Source organism: Anomaloglossus baeobatrachus, chromosome 5 (genome assembly GCF_048569485.1).
Source record: "Anomaloglossus baeobatrachus isolate aAnoBae1 chromosome 5, aAnoBae1.hap1, whole genome shotgun sequence".
Lineage (NCBI taxonomy): Eukaryota > Metazoa > Chordata > Amphibia > Anura > Aromobatidae > Anomaloglossus > Anomaloglossus baeobatrachus.
Window position 1 is genome coordinate 485,283,199 of NC_134357.1, and position 21,034 is coordinate 485,304,232.

The 21,034-nt window shown below is 46.0% G+C and overlaps 1 protein-coding gene across 2 annotated transcripts in view; it reads right to left on the reverse strand.

Annotated features, from left to right (window-relative positions):
* Positions 1 to 18,325, reverse strand: part of CDC42EP4 (CDC42 effector protein 4) — a 44,125-nt gene extending 25,800 nt beyond the window's left edge. Inside the window, exon 1 of one of the 2 annotated variants that reach the window (XM_075347897.1) lies at positions 18,198 to 18,325. The gene's annotated coding sequence lies outside the window, so the exon portion shown is untranslated. Of the gene's footprint in view, positions 1 to 17,746; positions 17,767 to 18,197 lie in introns of those variants that run through there. The other variant, XM_075347898.1, reaches the window with a different exon arrangement.
* Positions 18,326 to 21,034: the final 2,709 nt, after the last annotated feature.

Consider the following 21,034-nt stretch of genomic DNA (forward strand, 5'->3'; position numbering starts at 1 on the left):
TGACATGTGAATTGTTTTTGCCATTTGGGTTTTGCACTGCAAAGCTGAGTTTTTGACCAAAGTTCTGCAACAAAAAGGCTGCAGTTTGAACTGCATAGTGCGGACAAGAAAACCAAATTCCCATAGACTTTGCTTGAAAAGCAGAACACAACCATTTTGGCATTAAACGCTGCAGTTGAAAAAGCAGCAAAAAAGCAGGTAAAAAGCAGGTAAAAAGCAACGTGCGCACATACCCTTAGACTAAACTCATGGAGAAAAAAGAACCATCAGATTGTGCCAACAGGATAGCTATAACATGGCTACTCACAAGATCCGCACTGATCCTGAGTTACATCCTGTGTTATACTCCAGAGCTGCACTCACTATTCTGCTGGTGCAGTCACTGTGTACATACATTACTTATAAATTACAGCCTGTATTATACTCCAGAGCTGCACTCACTATTCTGCTGGTGGAGTCACTGTGTACATACATTACTTATAAATTACAGCCTGTATTATACTCCAGAGCTGCACTCACTATTCTGCTGGTGCAGTCACTGTGTACATACATTACTTATAAATTACAGCCTGTATTATACTCCAGAGCTGCATTCACTATTCTGCTGGTGGAGTCACTGTGTACATACATTACTTATCCTGTACTGATCCTGAGTTACATCTGGTATTATACTCCAGAGCTGCACTCACTATTCTGCTGGTGCAGTCACTGTGTACATACATTACATTACTTATCCTGTACTGATCCTGAGTTACATCTGGTATTATACTCCAGAGCTGCACTCACTATTCTGCTGGTGCAGTCACTGTGTACATACATTACATTACTTATCCTGTACTGATCCTAAGTTACATCACTCCCGAGCTGCACTCACTATTCTGCTGCTGGAGTCGCTGTGTATATACATTACATTACTTATCCTGTACTGATCCTGAGTTACATCCTGTATTATACTCCAGAGCTGCACTCACTATTCTGCTGCTGGAGTCACTGTGTACATACATTACATTACTTATCCTGTACTGATCCTGAGTTAGATCCTGTATTATACTCCAGAGCTGCACTCACTATTCTGCTGGTGCAGTCACTGTGTACATACATACATTACATTACTTATCCTCTACGGATCCTGAGTTACATCCTGTATTATACTCCAGAGCTGCACTCAGTCCTGCAGGTCATCGTTAGAAATGGCAAGCTTACAATGAGTTACATATATCACATATAAAGGCATTGTACGATAGAAAACAAGGAGGGAATGCTGGGAGATTTCAGCTCTGAAGTCTACAAAATTATGAATGCAGCTATGTGCTACAATACAGATTGCAACTAAGGCTAATTTCACACATCAGTTTTTTTCCATCAGGCACAATCCGGAAAAAACGGGTAAAACGGATCCGGCGCCGGATGCGTTTTATCCCCATTGATTTGTATTAGCGCCGGATTGTGCCTGATGGCCTTGCGTTGCATCCGGCTTTTGCCGGATCCGTCATAATTGCCTAAAGCGGCAGCCGGAGGGAACGTATCTTGTAACGTTTTTTTGTCCGGCAAAAAAAACGCATCGCACCGGATCCGACGCGATACGGCGTGTTTTATAGTGGAAGCCTATGGACGCCGGATCCGGCCTAATGCGGTAAAAAACGGATGCGGCCGCCGGATCCGTTTTTGTAAACTGAGCATGCTCCAATGTATTGAAAAAAAACGGATCCAGCAAAAAAAAAAAAACGGACGAAAAGGATGCAAAAACGGATGCACCGGATCCGTTTTTTGACGGATCAGGTATATTGGAACTGTCAAAAAAAAGGATCAGGCACATCAGTTTTTGCATATTCTGCGCCGGATCCATTGCATCAGGCACACGCCGGATTGTGCCTGATGCCAAAAACTGATGTGTGAACGTAGCCTAAGTAATACATATATTTACACTTCCTCAATGTTCTATCTCTATGTGAGCCGTGGACTCGGTCTTTATGGATTACAATGACATAATTTTTTTTTGCCTGAAAGTTTTATACTTTGGCAATAAAGATCAGGATTTCCAATCTGACATAAAAAAAATTGTTTAAAAGAACAGAGAGTCCTCAGTGGTTGATACCTTTTAATGGCTAACTGAAAAGATGGTAATAATTGCAAGCTTTCGAGACTACTCAGGTCTCTTCATCAGGCATGGTATAACACAAAATCTGAAGAGTCACGTATTTATACACAACAGGACTTAGAATAGTGCAGTAAAAAAAAAAAAAAAAAAAAAAAGAACAAGTTATATGAAACAGAACTATCTCTATGGCACAATTAGAGAAAAAAGGATGGATCTACCTGTGGCCAAACATTTTTGTAACCCAGACCACAGCATCATGGACATGAAATTGCTGGTATTGAAAGGAAACTTCAAGTCCCAGAGAGACAGGAGACTATGGGAGTACAAACTTATGATGACCTTTGACACATTCAGAGAAGGAATGAATGTGTCTCATGGATTCATGTCTTTTTACATCAGTTAAAAGATGTGCTCCTCTGACCATCCGAGCGTGTCACAGCCTGGACCAGACCCTTATCAAAGGACAATAAAACTTTCACACTGAACTGCATCAGTATTTATGGCTAGAACAGCTTGTCCCCCTGCCATAGAGATAGTTCTGTTTCATATAACTTGTTCTTTTTTTTTTTTTTTTTTTTTTACTGCACTATTCTAAGTCCTGTTGTGTATAAATACGTGACTCTTCAGATTTTGTGTTATACCATGCCTGATGAAGAGACCTGAGTAGTCTCGAAAGCTTGCAATTATTACCATCTTTTCAGTTAGCCATTAAAAGGTATCAACCACTGAGGACTCTCTGTTCTTTTAAACAATTTTTTTTATCTCTACTGGCTAACACGGTACAAAGATATATTTTACTTGTATCAAAATGGAGGATACCAGAATGTACCGCATCTTTATGGAACTAAAGACACTTCTGAAGAAACGCGCACAACTGGACAGCGACATATTTTTCTTATCCAAATGCAAAAAGGAGAATCTGATCCCCAAAGGACTCTGGATTACAAACCCAATTCTACATACCTACAATACCCATTATGCACAAAACCTTTGTCACAGGACTTCTGAGAGACTAAGGAATCACCTTTTGCATGTCTTCTACAGCATCAAGAGTAAAATCCAGAGGGAATTTGAAACACAAAGGAAGACACTTCCAGAAAGCACAGAACAAGAAGTACAACAATACTACTACAGACTACGAACCCTTCTGATCCACAACAAGGAAAAGAAGCTACACAGACTGCGCCTCAATTCAGGACTTAATACAAACAGGTGGAGAACAAAGCCAAAACCTGACAACTTGGAAACCAAGTCCATTCAAGGCACAAAAGCATCTAACTGTGTTATCAATCTCTCGGATTACAAACCAAACAAAATGGAAGTTGCTGTGCTTTCTAGAGGACTCTCATTTTGTCCGACTAAAGCTCTAGACAAAATTGAACTCTGCAGCGACATGGAAGATTACTTCAGGAGACTACGTCTGAGGGAATATTTTAGCGATGCAGATGTTTCAGAATCCTCCCAGACTGAAGGAAGACGGATCTTGACAACCAGGAAAAGATCAGATTGGACACCTCCACCAGGACGCAACCCTCATCTGGATAACTATATAGACACTTTCAGACATTTGGTAAAATCCACTTTCCTAGACACACACAGGAGGCAACCATCCAACATCAGTGCCCAGGAGAGAAGGGCCATAAAATCTTTGAAAACCAACAAAGAAATCATCATTAAACCTGCAGACAAGGGGGGTGCAATAGTCATGATGAACAAATCAGACTACATGAAGGAAGCACACAGACAACTGATGGACACACGCTACTATAAGAAATTGGAGTCTGACCCTACACAGGACTATTACAAGGAACTTAACAAGTTGGCCTCTTGTCTGCCTGACATATCCATAAGAACTGATGAACTGATACCGGTGAGTCCAAGAATAGGCACATTCTACATGCTTCCCAAAATTCACAAATCTGGAAACCCAGGAAGACCCATCATTTCATGTGTGGGCACCCTAACTGAACAAGTCTCTGGATGGGGAGAGGGTATCCTTAAACCCTTGGTAAGGGATACAAGCAGCTACATCCAGGACACTACTGACCTATTGAAAAAACTATCAGCAATAGGTCCTCTTCCAGAGGGAACCATCCTTGCCACCATGGATGTGGAATCCTTGTACTCGAATATTCCACACCAGGATGGATTAAATGCTTGCAAAATTTTCCTGGAAAATACAGGAACTGATGCCAATTCTGTGGTGAAGCTTACAAAATTTATCCTCACCCATAATTACTTTGAATTTGACAATGACATATATCTACAGGAGACTGGGACTGCAATGGGAAGCAAAATGGCACCACAATATGCAAATCTTTTCATGGCCAAGCTTGAGAGTGACTTTTTATCCTCTTGTCCTATCAGGCCTCTGGCCTACTACCGTTACATTGATGATATTTTAATCATCTGGACAGAGTCTGAGGAGCAGCTGAAGACCTTCCATGAACAATTTAATCAGTTTCATCCCACCATCAACCTAACACTCAACTACTCCTGCACGGAAATCAACTTCTTGGACACCATCATTAAACTACGGAACAATGAAATACAGACATCCCTGTACAAGAAGCCAATTGACCGTCCAACATACCTGAAATGGGACAGTTTTCATCCAAAACATATAAAAAACTCTATTGTATACAGCCAGGCTATCAGGTACAATCGGATATGTTCCAACAGTACAGATAGAGACAATCACCTTGAGGGCCTCAGAAAAACCTTTTTGAATCAAGGCTACCACCCAAGAACAATTGAAAACCAGATTATAAGAGCCACCAGAATATCAAGAAACCATCTTCTACATTATAAAACCAAAGAAGAGAACAACCGGGTCCCTCTTGTAGTCACCTACAATCCACATCTGGAGGTGTTTAGAGGAGCTGCACGGAAACTACAACCATTACTGCAAAAAGATGCCCGGTTAAAATCTATTTTTCCAGACCCCCCACTTCTGTGTTTTAGACAGCCCCCAAATCTAAGAAGCATCATTGTCAGAAGCTCCCTGTCCTCTCCAACACCAACAGGAACATTTCCCTGCAACCAGAAAAAATGCAAGACCTGTCCATTAATATTGACAACGGACAAGATAAAGATTCCCAGATCACATCAGGACTACAAGATCCCAGGTACGTTCAGCTGCACCACAACCAATGTGGTGTACTTAATTATATGTACCAAATGTCCAACTGGGGGTCTGTATGTAGGGGAGACAGGACAACAGCTCAGGACAAGGATGAATTCTCACCGCCACACAATTAGAGAAAAAAGGATGGATCTACCTGTGGCCAAACATTTTTGTAACCCAGACCACAGCATCATGGACATGAAATTGCTGGTATTGAAAGGAAACTTCAAGTCCCAGAGAGACAGGAGACTATGGGAGTACAAACTTATGATGACCTTTGACACATTCAGAGAAGGAATGAATGTGTCTCATGGATTCATGTCTTTTTACATCAGTTAAAAGATGTGCTCCTCTGACCATCCGAGCGTGTCCCAGCCCTGGACCAGACCCTTATCAAAGGACAATAAAACTTTCACACTGAACTGCATCAGTATTTATGGCTAGAACAGCTTGTCCCCCTGCCATAGAGATAGTTCTGTTTCATATAACTTGTTCTTTTTTTTTTTTTTTTTTTTTACTGCACTATTCTAAGTCCTGTTGTGTATAAATACGTGACTCTTCAGATTTTGTGTTATACCATGCCTGATGAAGAGACCTGAGTAGTCTCGAAAGCTTGCAATTATTACCATCTTTTCAGTTAGCCATTAAAAGGTATCAACCACTGAGGACTCTCTGTTCTTTTAAACAATTTTTTTTATCTCTACTGGCTAACACGGTACAAAGATATATTTTACTTGTATCAATCTGACATATGCGCGCATCAACAAAGACTCAATTTCCTCTTCCTCTGGCAAAATTCTTGAAGCTTCAGTTGTAGTAAGGGGTTAACAAACATCACATTTCATTACTAACGGAACCTCCCTCTGCTAATTTGCAGTTTTCTTGTAAAATCTGTAATTCACTGCTGCGTGACTACTTGCTGCATTGTCTAATAATGATCAAGTGGTGTAACTATAAGTGCAGCGGTCACAATTGTACACAGGCCTTGAAGACTAGGGGGGCTTGAAAGGTCCTTTTGGGCAATATTGGAAAGACTAAGGAGTACTTTGCACGTTGCGACATCGCTAGCATCGGCTAACGATGCCGAGCGTGATAGTCCCCGCCCCCGTCGCAGCTTCACATGCACTTACCTGCCCTGCGACGTCGCTCTGGTTGGTGACATGCCTCCTTCCTAAGGGGGCGGGTCGTGCGGCGTCACAGCGACGTCACACGGCAGGCGGCCAATAGAAGCGGAGGGGTGGAGATGAGCGGGACGTAACCATCCCGCTCACCTCCTTCCTTCCGCATAGCCGGTGGACACAGATAAGGACATATTCCTCGCTCCTGCGTCTTCACACACAGTGATGTGTGCTACCGCAGGAACGAGGAACAACATCGTATCTCCTATTGGTGCGACATTATGAAAATGACCGACGCTACACACATCACCGATTTACGACACTTTTGCGATCGTTTATCGGTGCATCTAGGCTTTACACGTTGTGACGTCGTTACCGGCGCTGGATGTGCGTCACTTTCGATTTGACCCCGATGATATCGCAGTAGCGATGTTGCAACGTGCAAAGTACCCCTAACACTATTGAAGACCTGTGACAGTTGGGGATTTCGCATTGGGCCTCATGAGCTTCAAGTTACGCCATTGCTAAAGACTCTCATATAAATACACGAATATGACAAATCCGTATTTGTTGTATAACTATTGCTTAAATAGAAATTCCATCCTCTATTGCAATGGGCAAGGTTGTTTAAAACTAGGGATGGGCGACCCCTACCATGCTCGGGAGTCGGCGCACTACAATGCTCAGGTCACTATCATGCTCGGGGCACTACCATGTTCAAGGCACTACCATGCTCGGGGCACTACCATGCTCGGGACACTACCATGCCTGGGTGTTTGGTACTCAAAACAAGCAAGTCGGACGATTGCATGGGCTCAACTCGTGTACTGAGTATAATGGAAGTCATTGGGGAACTCGACATTATTCTGAAAGATCTTCCAGAAGAGTTCCGTGTTGACTTCCATTATACTCGGTGTACGAGTCGAGACCATCTCAGCAATCAACCTGCTCGTTGAGTGTTTTGAGTACCGAGCACCCGAGCATGGTAGTGCCCCGAGCATGGTAGTGCCCTGAGCATGGTAGTGCCCCGAGCATGGTAGTGCCCTGAACATAGTAGTGCCCCAAGCATGGTAGTGCTCCAAACATGGTACTGTCCCATACATGGCATTGCCCCAAGCATGGCAGTGCCCCAGGCATGGTAGTGCTCGCTCATCACTACTTAAAACCCATCATAGGACAGTGGCAGGTGCAATGATAGTGCCCCTTGGGTAAAGGAAGTGATGGAGAATCACTATTTGAGCATTTTTTATTTTATTTTGGGGGTTTCCTCATTATATAGAACCATCTGCTTCCTCCGCTTATCGTAATGACGATGTAAACTCAAGAGAGCAGTCGGACACAAGAAAATTAACCCCTCCACCTCTGTCCTCGTCATAAGTTGCAGCTCCTGGAAGTTTCTTTTACAAAGGGGAATTAATACTGAGTCATCAGGAGGATCTTTTGCATCACGTGTAATAGGCATTCAATAGAAAGTCCCCAGAAGATGAGGGAAATTCTGAAAATACCAGTCTGTTAGTATGTCCTCTGCTACTGGCAATGAATGGAACAAGCCTGAAGATGCTCACACATGAGGGCTCCATACAATGGTCCAGACTGCTGGAGATTGTACCAAACCTTCTTCTTTAATCCAAAGGAAGTGGAACAAAAAAAAACAACAAAAGTCTCTGTTCACACTGTTTGGGTTTTTTTTTCATTTATATTCACCATATCCATAGGGGGCCAATTACTGGGTGTGAGCCATCTGTCATTCAGATTACACAGCCAGGGGTAGGTTTTTGGTTTTCGCCTAACAATGAGGTCCTATCAGTGACCTAGGCTTATACATTGGCATAACAAAGTCATTTATTGGAAAAATACAACAGTAAATACTCCTGTCAGACAGGTCCAGGATTTTTTTTCTCTCAGAAAAGAGTTCTCAACTGGATACAACTGCAACAAACCCTCAGCTGTGAGTATTGAAGCGTTAAGGCCCTGTCACACACAGAGATAAATCTTTGGCAGATCTGTGGTTGCAGTGAAATCATGGACATATTGTTCCATTTGTACACAGCCACAAACCTGGCACTGATTGTCCACAATTTCACAGCAACCACAGATCTGCCACAGATTTACCTCTGTGTGTTCTGTTGAGAGTCCATTAGTAGAACCAGGTCCATCGGCCATGACAGTAATCTGTGGCTGCTGGATGGGAACTGTGAAAATCACCTTTTACTTGATGGGTCATCTTGATTAGTTGCCTGGTGTGACATCACAATTGCGTTATACCACAACGATGACATCATGCCAGACCGGCTAATCAAAAGAAGAGCTTTGGATTGCGTATGGCTCTCATCCAGCACAGGTCACTGTCAGGGATACTTGATTCACACCAACTCTATTCCCAAAGACCAAGTTATCCTCTTTCTATAAGTTCAGGGATAAAGGCCCCATTACACGCAACGACGTATGTAACAATATATCGCCGGGGTCACGGATTACGTGACGCACATCCGGCATCGTTAGCGACGTCACTGCGTGTGACACCAACGAGTGGCCGTTAACGATGGAAAATACTCACCAAATCATCGTTCCTTTTAAAAAAATCGTTGATTGTTGAGGATGCACGTTGTTCGTCGTTCCTGCGGCGCGGCAGCACACATCGCTACGTGTGACACCTCGGGAACGACAAACTACAGCTTACCTGCGTCCACCGGCAATGAGGAAGGAAGGAGGTGGGCGGGATGTTACGGTCGCTCATCTCCGCCCCTCTGCTTCTATTGGACGGCCGCTTAGTGACGCCGCTGTGACGCCGCACAAACCGCCCCCTTAGAAAGGAGGCAGTTCGCTAGCCACAGCGACGTCACTAGGCAGGTAAGTCCGTGTGACGGCTCCTAACGATATTGTGCGTCACGGGCAGCGATTTGCCCGTGACGCACAAACGACGGGGGCAGGTACGCACGCTAGTGATATCACTGCGTGTAAAGCCCCATTTACTTGTGTAATGCTAGGGGTCTGACCAGTGATGCCAAAATTGGGGCTCTTGAACCCTGAGAACAGGAATCTTCAGCCTGGACTTGAAGGGAGTGAAGATGAGCATGCCCAACCTCCACTCCATTCATTGTGTATGGAATTGCAGGAGAAAGTGGTGGGCTATGCTCGGTTACTTCCAGCGTCTCATTGAAAATGAATGAAGAGGAGGTGGATAGTGATGAGCAAGCACTACCATGCTCAGGGCACTACCATGCATGGGGCACTACCATGCTCAGGGCACTACCATGCATGGGGCACTACCATGCTCAGGGCACTACCATGCTCGGGGCACTACCATGCTCGGGGCACTACCATGCGTGGGTGCTCAGTACTCGTAAAGAGCAGTTGGAACTTGAAATGGCTTGACTCATGTACCGAGATAATGGTAATCTATAGGGGACTCGAGCATTTTTCCAACTTCCCCGTTGACTTCCATTATACTCGGTAGATGAGTTGATCCTATCTGAACATCTAACTGCTCATTACGAGTACCGAGCACACGAGCATGGTAGTGCCCCACGCATGGTAGTGACCCGAGCATGGTAGTGCCCCGAGCATGGTAGTGTCCCGAGCATGGTAGTGTCCTGACAATGGTAGTGTCCCGAGCATGGTAGTGCCCCGAGCATGGTAGTGTCCCGAGCATGGTAGTGCCCTGAGCATGGTAGTGTCCTGAGCATGGTAGTGTCCTGAGCATGGTAGTGCCCCGAGCATGGTAGTGTCCCGAGCATGGTAGTGCCCTGAGCATGGTAGTGCACCGATCATGGTAGTGTCCCGAGCGTGGTAGTGCCCTGAGCATGGTAGTGTCCCGAGCATGGTAGTGTCCCGAGCATGGTAGTGCCCCGAGCATAGTAGTGTCCCGAGCATGGTAGTGTCCCGAGCATGGTAGTGAACCGATCATGGTAGTGTCCCGAGCATGGTAGTGCACCTAATATGGAAGTGCTCACTTATCTCCAATCAAGACTGATCCATGGTTCAAGAGCCCCAATCTCAGGATCTCTGGGAGTCCTAGCGGTCAGACTATACAAGAGATAGTGGTTAACTTTTTTTGTTTGCTTTGGGAGGGGGAATAATCCTCTCAGCCCCCTTATATATTAGAATGAAAGTCACCTAAACCCACAGATTTGGGCAGAACCAGATTCCTCTGTTGGGAAAGAGAAGGGTGAAGCAGTTGGAATATCAACACTGGATCTTTTAGATTTCGGGGGCGATAATCCAGAGGTGTTTGGCAGTAGCTTACTCCTCTGTCCCCATGGAAAAAAACATTACAAGCTTGGCCGATGGGGAAGTAAGCTATCTGCCGAATGGAGGAGTAATCTCGTGTAGGGCTACCTTTACATGTGTGTAGCCTCGGCATGTAAATAAGAAGGTTCATATTCACTGTCAGCAAGCAGAGGACTGGAAATAGATGCAAATATAGTAGAAACTTACAGAGCTTTTCATCATGGGGGATATGATATGAGACAAATGCTAGCATAGCAATTCCCTGATGGGAGATTGCTGCTGTATTATGAGAGCGTTCCTGCTCCATACACGAAGCACCATCCTCTGTAGGGTCCCCCGCCATCCTGTGCCCCCTGACATCACCGCAGGCCAAAGCCACCTGATATTTACCTAATAGAAATCATGTCCGCTCATGTACAGAACCAGCTCCTGCCAGGACAGAAGACAAAAAGGGCTGCGCACGCCGAGGCCTCCGGGCCATGCAGATAGAGTTCATTCCTTGTCAGCGTGACAAGTCATCTGCACCCTTCACCTGCTGGCATCACTGGCACTGCCAAGTATACAGTATACAGATATCCATGTGACTCATACACTGAGGCTGAGCTCACGTGTCCAGTAATCATCCCACAAAACGGATCCACTGGCAGAAAAGCTAAAGCAGACACAACTTTTTTGCACGTCTTTAATTGATTTTACCTGGATCCGTTTGTTTTTTTTTAACATTGAAGACTATGGAAAACGGATCCGTTACCTGATCGCTATTTATCTTCCATTTGAAACTGATCCAGTAAGAAATAAACGGATCCTTTACAAATCCAAGAAAATGGATGGCTAATTAACGGATCTGTTTCCCATAGGCTTCAATGTTAAAAAACGAATCCAGCTGAAATCAGTTATTTAATAATGGACATAAAAGTTATGGTGATTGTACTTTTTTCTGCATTGGATTGCTGCTGGATCCATTCTCACGGATGATTACTGAACTCTGCCTATAACTGCAGGAACAACAAGTCCCATAATATCCTTCTATCATCTAATAAGAGCCATGTGATAAAAGAGCAGAAAAATCCAATTCACCACCCATGCCCCATTTCCACTACCAGAATACAGGCTGGCAATTGTTCAGTCCCTGCATACTGATGGGAGTAGTGATGAGCGGGTGCTTGGTACTCGTAACGACTAGTGACGAGCACGCTGTATCATGCTCAGGGCACTACCATGCTCAGGGCACTACCATGCTCAGGGCACTACCATGTTCGAGTGCTCCGTACTCGCAACGACTAGTGATGAGCAAGCACTACCATGCTCAGGGCACTACCATGCTCAGGGCACTACCATGTTCGAGTGCTCGGTACTCGCAATGACTTGTGATGAGCGAGCACTACCATGCTCAGGGCACTACCATGTTCGAGTGCTCGGTACTCGCAACGACTAGTGATGAGCAAGCACTACCATGCTCAGGGCACTACCATGTTCGAGTGCTCGGTACTCGCAATGACTAGTGATGAGCAAGCACTACCATGCTCAGGGCACTACCATGTTCGAGTCCTCCGTACTCGCAACAACTGGTGATGAGCAAGCACTACCATGCTCAGGGCACTACCATGTTCGAGTGCTCGGTACTCGCTAAGACTAGTGATGAGCGAGCACTACCATGCTCAGAACACTGCCATGTTCAAGTGCTCGGTACTCCAAATGAGCAGTTGGATGCTCAGACGGGCTCAACTCATGTACCACGTATAACGGAAGTCAATGGGGAACTCTTCCAGAAGATCTTCAAGAAAAATGCTCGAATTCCCCATTGACTTCTATTATACTCAGGTACACGAGTCGAGCCCATCTGACCGTCCGACTGCTCATCACGAGTACCAAGCACTCGAGCATGGTAGTGCCCCAAACATGGTAGTGCTCACTCATCACTAGATGGGAGCGGAAGAGATTTTTTTCAACCTCTATATAGGACACGGCATGCTGCGTAAAGAAGCAAACTGATTATCTGATGTGTATGCCGGGCTGTCGGACTTGTCCCCCAGTAATTGATGTCAATCATACCATAGGATAGCATGGGGGCTCAGTGGTTAACTGTGTGCAATGCGCAGCATGTGACTCAATGGATTACACTGTACAATGGGCAGCATGTGGCTCAATGGATAACACTGTACAATGGGCAGCATGTGGCTCAATGGATAACACTGTAGGATGGGCAGCATGTTGGCTCAGTGGTTAAAACGGTACAATGGGCACTATGGTGGCTCAGTGGTTAGCACTGCAGTCTTGCAGCACTGGGATTTTAGGTTCAAATCTCACCAAGCACAACATCTGCAAGGAGTTTGTATAGTTCATCAAAGACATACTGATAGGGAATTTACATTGTGAGCCCCAATGGGGACAGTGATGATCACATCTATAAAGCGCTGTGGAATTAATAGTGCTGTATAAGTGAGTAAAATAACTTGAAAGAAGGATTAGACATGTTAAATTTCAACGCCTGATCCTTTTGTCCTGAAGGAAGATAAACCACAGCCAGAGGTGTCTGGCAGCAACTTATTCCCCTACCCTCAAGGAAAATACATGCCTGCTCGACCAAATTGAGAGTGCATATGTATAGGGTCTGGAGGAATAACTGGCCGACAAACCAGCCAACATGTATAGAAGGTTTACAATCTCCCATATGTCAGGGAAAGCCTCCAGCACAATGAATATTCAGTTGGCATACATCTTTTTTTTTTTTAACCCTTTAGGAAAAGGCCGGAGACTTCCTGTTCCTAGGTTTATGGTCTATTTCACCTGAGCCTTTTTTGCTGCAAGTCTTATCATACAGTGGCATATATCACCCTTAGGGTCCCTTTATGAGATAACGTATACTAGACGGCCTCTATATTTCTATGCGATGGACCTCTGTATAGGAAAGGGCAACGGGCCGCACTTTAAGAGTTATACGACCTGATTTAGGTAAAGGGACAGTCCTTTAGGCATATTTAGGTTATGAATATATTTTACGTCTATGCCAATGTACACACTAAATTTAGGCATCTGACGGTGTCCTATATAGAAAGCGACCGCACAGGCCGACATTTTTCTGAATGCCCATACACTGGCGTATGTCTGCGCCTTCTGTCTGAGGAAATCCTGCCGATGAAGGGCTGAGGCGAAACGTGCACCTATAGTCGTGACTCATGAGTGATCCATGGGCAATTTCTTTTCCGAGGGTCTTTGGTATGGATGATGGGAAACGTATCCGTTATAACCTCCGTCCCAGAACCTCTAATCACTCCAGCCAATGCACCCATTTTTGGGGGGCGGTGGGTTAAACGACTTGTAAAACGACCACCTCACTGTCATAGATGTAAAGTTTAGAAAGAACAGCCCATGGCAATGGGAGGAGGTATCTGCTCAGCTCCGTATGGCTCCTCCGTCCATATGTGCCGTTAAGTGTCGTTACGTTACAGATCCTGTTTCCCCTCATCACAGAGCGCAGATATAATCTGTAGTGACAGATGGCAGATTCCCAGATGGGACCTGCTGCTAACGGCCGGCCACAGACTAGTTATGTGCTAAAGATCACCACCATGAAGAAAGTTCTCAACAGGACAGCCAGGACCATCATCCTCCTCATCACCATTTACCTGCACTGGTCCACATGCATGTAATATAGGAGAAGGGATGATCTTTATAGCCAGTGTCAGTCTGGGGCACCAGTAACATTGACTCTTGGGTCCACCGATCAACTACATGCAAATATTCCAGTCACAAATTTCCCTATGCTTCTAGATAATAATATACTGGGTAGTTTGTAAAATGAATGATAAGATGCTTCCTTTATATATAGTGAAATAAGTGTATTGTGCCAACTACTGATTATTTTTGGGGAGGAAAGTGACATACTACTGCAAAGGGGCCCACCAGTGGATTCTCCTGCTCTCTGGTGGGCCAGTCCGAGTTATATACTTACCGGCATATACAGCAGACATATGAGAAAATACAACAATAGTCTTGTAATTCAAGGCAGGGGCCCACCAGTAACATTGACTCAGGTCCACCGATCAACTACATGCAAATATTCCAGTCACAAATTTACCTATGCTTCTAGATAATAATATACTGGGTAGTTTGTAAAATGAATGATGAGATGTTTCCTTTGTCTGTACTTAGTGAAACAAGTGTATAGTGCCAACTACTGATTATTTTTTGGGGCAAAGTAACATACTACTGCAAAGGGGCCCACCAGTGGATTCTCCTGCTCTCCGGTGGGCCAGTCCGAGCCTGATCTTTACTATATACTTACCTGCATATACAGCGGACATATGAGAAAATACAGGAATATTCTTGTAAATCAAGGCAGGGGCCCACCAGTGGATTCTCCTGCTTTCTGGTGGGCCAGTCCGAGCTATATACCTACCTGAATATACAGCGGACATACATTAATATTCAAGTAAATCAAGGCAGGGGCCCACCAGTAACATTGACTCTAGGGTCCACCGATCAACTACATGCAAATATTACAGTCACAAATTAACCTATGCTTCTAGGTAATAATATTCTGGGTAGTTTGTAAAATGAATGATGAGATGTTTCCTTTGTCTGTACTTAGTGAAACAAGTGTATGGTGCCAACTACTGATTATTTTCTGGGGCAAAGTAACATACTACTGCAAAGGGGCCCACCAGTGGATTCTCCTGCTCTCCGGTGGGCCAGTCCGAGCCTGATCTTTACTATATACTTACCTGCATATACAGCGGACATATGAGAAAATACAGCAATATTCTTGTAAATCAAGGCAGGGGCCCACCAGTGGATTCTCCTGCTCTCTGGTGGGCCAGTCCGAGCTATATACTTACCTGAATATACAGCGGACATGCATCAATATTCTCGTAAATCAATTCAGGGGCCCTCCAGTAACATTGACTCTAGGGTCCACCGATCAACTACATGCAAATATTACAGTCACAAATGTACCTATGCTTGCTAGTTTGTAATATAAATGATGAGATGCCTCCTTTATCTCTATATAGTGAAACAAGTGTATTGTGTCAACTACTGATTTTGGGGGAAAGTGACTTACTACTGCAAAGGGGCCCACTGGAGGAATCTCCTGCTCTCCGGTGGGTCAGTCCATGCCTGATCTTTACTATATACTTACCTGCAAACACAGTGGACATATGACAAACTATAGCAATATTTTTGTTACTCAACGCAGGGGCCCACCAGTATGGGCCCACCAGTATGGGCCCACCAGTATCATTGACTCTAGGGTCCACCGATCAACTACATGCAGATATTACATTCACAAATTTACCTATGCTTGCTACATTGTATAATTAATGATGAGATGCTTCCTTTGTCTGTATTTAATTAAACAAATGTATTGTGCTCACTACTGATTAAGTTGGGGGAAAAGTGAAGTGATACTGCAAGAAGGCCCACCAGAGGATTCTCCAGCTCTCCGGTGGGCCAGTCCAAATCGGACTATGGCGCCGCTTGCCCTGTAGGATCGGACAGGTAAAATGCTCCCTGCCCCAGCTTTGTTTTCCCAACCGATTCATATTCTTTCATTGCTTTTCGTATACTTAGTCCAGACTGGATAGAATTACAGCAAACACTCAGCTGTGAGTATTCTGCATTCAAGAATATTTCTATTCACAGACACCAAGCAGAGCTACGGTAAAAAAGACAGGGCGGTGTACGAAAAAAAAGTAATTTCATCTCCAAAATGACTGATAGAGATGAAATGTAGGTTTCGTACAGGTATAAGATCAGTATGTCCGCACGTATCAGAGGGGCCCCTCACAAAGTAAGGTCCATAGTAAGGCACACGTAATGGGTCCTCATTAGGTTTCTCACCCCCCCTCCTTGAAAGCCGCATCTGCATTTAGTGGTCTTTTCGTGTAAGTGAGCAATGTCATACTGCATCACAACTAATGGTGAATGTGGTCATATTCTGACCAACCAACTATGTCTATGGGCAGACATCGAAACTTCTGCGCGACCACGTTCACTAACATTAGCTGCGACTGTTAATATCATAACATCTCCGTATATCCCTATCCAAATAATGCCGTCCCAAAGAGTTAAATGACCAACGCAACTCTGCTACATCTTTTCTGCGCATAAAAATACAAACTTCTTACATACTATTCAGAAACTGAGACCTGTAAGAGTCCTGGACTGTTTATCAAATCCTGGACTGTTTATCGAATCCTGGACTCTTTATCGAAGCGTGGACTCTTTATCGTATCCTGGACGCTTTAACGAATCCTCGACTCTTTATCGGATCCTGGACTCTTTAGCGAATCCTGGACGCTTTCTCGAATCCTGGACTCTTTATCGAATCCTGGACTCTTTATCGAAGCGTGGACTCTTTATCATATCCTGGACGCTTTATCGAATCCTGGACTCTTTATCGAAGCGTGGACTCTTTATCGTATCCTGGACACTTTATCGAATCCTGGACTCTTTATCGAAGCGTGGACTCTTTATCGTATCCTGGACGCTTTATCGAATCCTGGACTCTTTATCGAAGCGTGGACTCTTTATCGTATCCTGGACACTTTATCGAATCCTGGACTCTTTATCGAAGCGTGGACTCTTTATCGTATCCTGGACGCTTTATCGAATCCTGGACTCTTTATCGAATCCTCGACTCTTTATCGAATCCTCGACTCTTTATCGCATCCTCGACTCTTTATCGGATCCTGGACTCTTTAGCGAATCCTGGACTCTTTATCGAAGCGTGGACTCTTTATCGAGTCCTGGACTCTTTCTCGAGTCCTGGACTCTTTATCTTTGGCCACCCAGCTTTCCTTTGTGGAGCAGCCGTACAGAACAGAATTTCCCAGCACCTCATAACGAGAAGAAATGGAGCACTTATTTTGGTGGGAAATGCGGTTTCTTTTCTGAAGTGCAAGAATGAAGAATAAACGACCCCTACCTCGATCATTTACTTTTTTGCCATCATTAGTCACCACCACGTCAACCCGAAATTCTCCGTATGGATCACAACCCCTAGTATCTGTCTCCGTATGGATCACAACCCCCAATATCTGTCTCCGTATGGATCACAACCCCCAATATCTGTCTTCGTATGGATCACAAGCCCTAATATCTGTCTCCGTATGGATCACAACCCCTAATATCTGCAGAAGTCCCAACTCTGCTACCACTGAAGGGACTTACTGTGAAGAGGAACGGCCAACTTTAACCCCTTCTGTCCGGTGACTGGTGACAGCCGGAGAGATTTAGAAGTGAATACAGTACCTACCACAAAGACCCTCCAACAGATCGTCCTACTGAATGGGCACAGAGACCACCCCCTTCCCCCAACAATGAGGGGCAGTCATTTGGATGCAAGGCCTTTGTGTCCCTCTGAACAGTCCAGAGCACAGAGACGGTGCTGTACCAGCCAACTACTCCCATCGTTGTAACCACTGCAGTGCCGGGTGCTGGCACAGCCCGAGTGTGCAGAACAATGCCACCCATACACCATATATAATAAGCGCAGAATTCGTATATAGCACCAACACATTCCACAGCACTGTACAATCATCCAGGAGGCTGTAAGAGCTTACAAGCTAAAGAAAGGAACAATAGAGAAGAATGAAACCTTGACCCCCCCCAGTGCACTTACCTCCAAAACCCCTAATCCCCCCAAAAAAGAAAGGGACGATGTGTGCAATCCAGAGCCAGGAGCGATGGCACGGTGCTAGGCGCCTGTATAGTCCAGCTCTCTGCAGATCTCCCCAGTGTGTACTCACATAAAGAGCTGCAGTACAATGCAGACCACTCCCACCCTCCACACAGCCAAACCCATCCCCTCCAAAGCCAAGCCCCCTCCCAAACAAGCACTTTCTACAGTACAAGGAGTCGGTCTACTCCGCTCTCCAGAAGGACAAATTAAATTAGTGCGAAAGAACTGAAACTATTGAACTAAAGGGGTGTTCCCATCTCCAAGATCCTATCCCAATATGCAGTAGGTAGCTCCAATTAGAAATGTAGTATAGTTGTGATGCAGCCATGTCTCTTACCTCATGTGCAGGGCATGGTAGCTTCGATATCCATGATTACGATCATGAGCAACTAACTAAATGTTACTATGAGTACCTAAGCTGCAATGACCTGCACATTGTTTCCTGGATCCATTGTAGCAGGTGGTTACTATACTAGACATGTGAACTCAGCCTTAGTAGATATGTCCTGGTGGTCTACATTACCTGGGTGCAGGCTTTGGTATAGGGCACTGGCGGACACAGACAGAAGAGACCCCTGCATAAGAACAATATGTGGGTCCTTAGATCATCATAATGCACAATTCCTGCTGCTGTGGAGGCAGTTATAGCCCCCCTTTCCTCTCAGGCCCCTGTGAGGCTCCACAGGTTGCACCAATGATATGTTCACCCCTTGTGTAGTATATATGTCGCGGGCGGGGAGGACGCCGCCGCTGCTGCACTCTTGCTAACGCTCGGGTCCGGCGCTGCTGCAGCTGCTGCCGCTGCTCGGTGGCTCGAGCGGTGGGCCGGATCCGGGGACTCCAGCGGCGCTCCTCGCCCGTGAGTGAAAGGGGTGGTTGGTTTGGGGGATTTAGTCCGTGATGCCACCCACAGGTCGTGGTGAAGATGGGCACCACCGCTGCTGGTGACGGGGATCCCGGGAGCGATGGTAGGGAGCAGCTGTGATGTTGTTTTCCCCCTTCGTGGGTAGGGGTTGGTGTTCCCGGGGCCCGATGAAGTGACGGGGAGGCAGGGTTGGTGAAGTGCAGGGTTGCAGGGACAGCGCGGCGCGGTGCCGGATGGCACGGGTGTACTCACTCAGCAAGAAAGGTACAAAGTCCTCGGTAAACAAAACGGCTGGATGGACGGGTCCCGCAGCCGGCTGCAGTGTCTCTCCCTGGACAGGAGATGGTGGATGTCTTTCCCTGCACCTTAATGTTCTCTGTCTGACTACTATGGATTCCCAACAGTAGTCCGCTCCCCGGTGTATGGGTACCGGAGGAGCCCGTTTGCCCGTAGACGCTGGCCCTTGGGTCTCTAGCCTTAGGCGGTAGCTGTATACCCTCATGGTGTGGGCGGTTGCCTTCAATCAGGACTTTTGCTGTTGTGAAACCCCTGGGGTTCCAGTCACATTCGGATCTGACTATTGTCGGCGGCTCCAAGCCTGGTCGGGGTCCGATGGCTCTGCCTGTGTGTGCTGGCTTCACTTTACTCCCCGGTCGGTACCGGCGGGCCGTCGCCCGACCCCGGTCCTACGGTTCCGCGTTGCTCCACCACTCCTGCAGACGGCCACCACCGTCTACCAACCTTGCTGTTAGTGCCTGGGCCACAAACCCAGACACCCAAGTGTTCACTCCTCTCACTTCACACTCCTACTAGTGATGTATCGGTCGCGAACGATCCGACACAAAGATCCGGCTCCCTGCTGTGAACGACAGGAGCCGGATCATCTGTGTGAGCCGCTGAAATATCTAAACGTCTCTTTTCGCCGTCAAAACCCCGCCCACCCGCGACTAAACTCCGTCTACTCAGCAATTTAATTGGCCACTTGTAAGTGGGCGGGGCTTAGCCGCGGGTGGGTGGGGCTTTCGCGGCGTCACTATAATCTTAAATATGTGTTGACCTTGGGTGAACACATATTTAATAAGGAGCCGAGAACGAGCTGAAAGATCCGGCTCTTTTTGGTGAACGGAGCCATGGGGACCGGATCACCAAAAAGAGCCGGACTGCCCATCACTAACTCCTACACTCAACTGTCACTTTTCCCGCCTCCAGGCCTGTGAACTCCTCGGTGGGTGGGGCCAATCGCATAGCTCTGCCCCACCTGGTGTGGACATCAGACACTGGAGGGAGGCAACAAGGATTTTGTGTTTGGCTGGTGTCCCTGTCTAGTGGGGGTGGGGGGTGTTTGGATGATATCTGTGACGACCTGGCTAGGCCAGGGCGCCACATATATGTCTGACTGCACACTCCATGCAACTTGTAGGATCATTAATAGTGAGGAGCGAGCACTACCATGCTCAGGGCACTACTATGCTCGGTACTCAGTACTCATAATGATTAGTGATGAGTGAGCACTACCATGCTCGGGTGCTCGGTACTCATAACGATTAATGATGAGTGAGCACTACCATGCTCGGGTGCTCGGTACTCGTAACGATTAGTGATGAGCGAGCACTACCATGATCGGGTGCTCGGTACTCAAAACGAATAGTGATGAGCGAGCACTACCATGCTCGGGTGCTCAGTACTCGTTACGAATAGTGATGAGTGGGCACTTCCATGCTCTGGTGCTCGGCACTTGTAACGAATAGTGATGACCAAGTACTACGGTACCATGCTCGGGTGCTTGGTACTCGTAACGAATAGCGATGAGCGAGCACTACCATCTACCATACTCAGTACTCTTAACTAGTGATGAGCGAACACTACCGTGCTTGGATGCGCGATACTTGTAACAAGCAGTGATTAGTGAGCA